The following is a 2,809-nucleotide window of genomic DNA, read 5'->3' on the forward strand; positions in this document are numbered from 1 at the left end:
TCTCTACGTCTCTGTCCTGTTAAATGTAGAATGTTGGTCCTTTAACTCTTATTCTCTCAAAAGTTTGTCGGGCTGACTGCTTCCCCATCTCTGCTTGCTTTCTTGTTGTAAGGTTCCTAAAGTACTTGTGGTCACACAGTTTCATCAAAAAGTTCACCATGTTCACCAAAACATTCACAGAAACACCAGGCTTCTTGTAGCACACCATGGTCTTATCGGACCAATGTATAGTAACCATCTGCGATAGTATAGTTACTCACTCTCTTTTTTTCTCTCTCTCTCTCTCTCACTCTCTCTCTCTCTCTCTCTCTCTCTCTCTGTTTTTTTTTTATTTAATCCTCACACGTTTTAATAAAGCAGAAATTCTCGCCTCTGGAAGCCTTGTGGACGGACAGCTGTGGCGTGTGGTCGAGGTGAAAATCCACCCCAGGACATGTCAAAAGAGTGAGATCTCCAGCCTAAAATTAGAGCGAGCCAACCTGTGTGTCTGTGAAGGGGAGGGGAGGAAGACAGGGAGGAGGCTGTACTGATGGTGGTGCTGAAAGAGAAGTAAGACAGTTTGGATGGGTGTCGTGTGTGTGTACGTGTATGTGTGCGTCTGTATGTGTGTGTGGTGTGTGTGTTGGTGGGGGGTCTAAGAGAAGCACATCCACCCACGGCAGCTTACTGTAAATCTGCAATTCCCAGAATGGGGGTGGGAGGGATGCTACTTCCTTTATTTCCAGGAAGTAGCATCCTGGAGTCAAAAGTGCAAAGGTATTTATATAATTGTGCTCATTCCCGCGTAATGTTCTCTCCCAGCCAGCAGTCTGTAATACCCTAATGGTGGAATTAAAACCAGAGGATGGCAATGAACACATGTAAATTAACAATCACCTCCCAATCACAGAGTCTCTCTCACACACAAACACACACACACACACACACACACACACACACACACACACACACACACACACACACACACACACACACACACACACACACACACACACACACACACACACACACATGCATGCACGCACACACACACATAGCGACATACACACACACTTTGCATAATCACATACCACACAAATACATACAAACTTGCCTCCTATCTCTTTTAAAGGTAATCAGAAGTTGAGGCAGCTCGAGACAAAGAAATTAGGCCGTTGGTTCTTTCCCTTTTCCTACAACACAAAGTACACATTAGATATGGGAGACATTGGATGGGACCCTCTCTTTTGTGTGGCTGTAGTCAACATTTTCTGCGTATACTTTGAAATGCATTTGTATGTTCTCATTCCATATCCGAACAATAACTGTCTGCATAACATCGATTCGCCATTGCCACTATATCACCACGTGTATATCCCATACCAAAACACAAAACGGGAAATGGAAACACTTCCTATAGTCTGCTCTTTATTTAAAGTTGTGAACGCAGGCTTTTCTTTTTTCCTCAAAGCAGATGAACCATATTCCCTTCCGCCCGACGGCCAGAATCAACCCGACTTCCGGACGACAAACTCCCGTCCATCTACGACGGATGAAAAGAACAGTCGGTTCAGAATGCGAAGAGCGCGCCGCAGACGTGTGTAAGCGTGTCTTAATGTCCTTGGCGTGTTCACTCCGCAGGGGGTGGCCTTAACACCGAGGGACAGGATGGCTGCTACGGGTCCCCCCCCCCCCCACCATGGGTGGGGGGGGGGGGGGGGAAACAGACTTGGGAGCTTCAGTCGATTATCCAAATTCTTTTTTTAACCCCCCCCCCCCCCCCCTCCCCTCCCCCCATTCTCGTCCGCCCTCCTGCCCCCCGCACTCAGCGCGGAGACTGGCAGCTACGCAGACAGTTGTGGCTGGCCGGGCACACTCAGGCTCCCTGTGCTCTTATTATTCCGCTTGATGGTTGAGATAATAACCAGGCCTTTCTCTCCTTTCTTGCCCCCGTTTTTTCACGACAACCCGCCACCCCTTAAATACCCCCGCGTTTTTCTGCTCCTTCCCCTCACGTTTTAGACATGGTTCTTTTCATTTTTTTTTTAAGGAGTGTGTTTTTTTTTTGTGTTTTTTTTTCTGAAAAGGCCTTTTAAACAATTCCAATATACCCTCGCTGCCGTGGTTCTGGTCCTTCAAACACAACTCAGGACAGTTTCGTGGACGGCTAAAGCTCTTGGGTAAACTGTGTTTACATGTGTCCTATAGACCTGGAATTAGCTGTGCTCCTGAACACTGTCTGCTTAGAAAACCGCCTCAATCCTATCAGTGCCCCCAGAGGTCGCCCCCCGTCCCCGTTTGACCCGTTCCCACTTACATTAGGATTAGCATTTTCCCTGAGATAATGCTCTAATGCCGAGATTGTTTTGTTTACATGAAGGTACTGGCAAAGGAGCGACATGGCATGTGCTCAACACATGTGAACACAAAACCCCTATACAGACAAACGTATCACACACACACACACTCACACGCACACACTCACACGCACACATACATACACACGGACACATACACACACACCCATCCATCCAATCAGTCATCCCATCCATCCCATGAACGTAAATTCATAGATATATCAAAATGTGCATGCATGCATTTATTTTTCATGACTTATTCTGCATCCATATCATCCGTGTTGTGGTCCTTTAAACTATCGTGGGGCCACCAGGACAAGACATTCCTCCATGGACCCCCCCCCCCCCCCCACGGTACAGTACCAGTCAACCTGCTAATGGCCGGCTAATGACATTACAAAAGCAGCTATTTGTTAACCACATCGGGATCAACTCTGACATGGACCCGGGATGAGGGGGCTGGGGGGGGGGGG

The sequence above is a fragment of the Gadus macrocephalus genome, chromosome 5 (assembly GCF_031168955.1).
Source record: "Gadus macrocephalus chromosome 5, ASM3116895v1".
Taxonomy (NCBI): domain Eukaryota; kingdom Metazoa; phylum Chordata; class Actinopteri; order Gadiformes; family Gadidae; genus Gadus; species Gadus macrocephalus.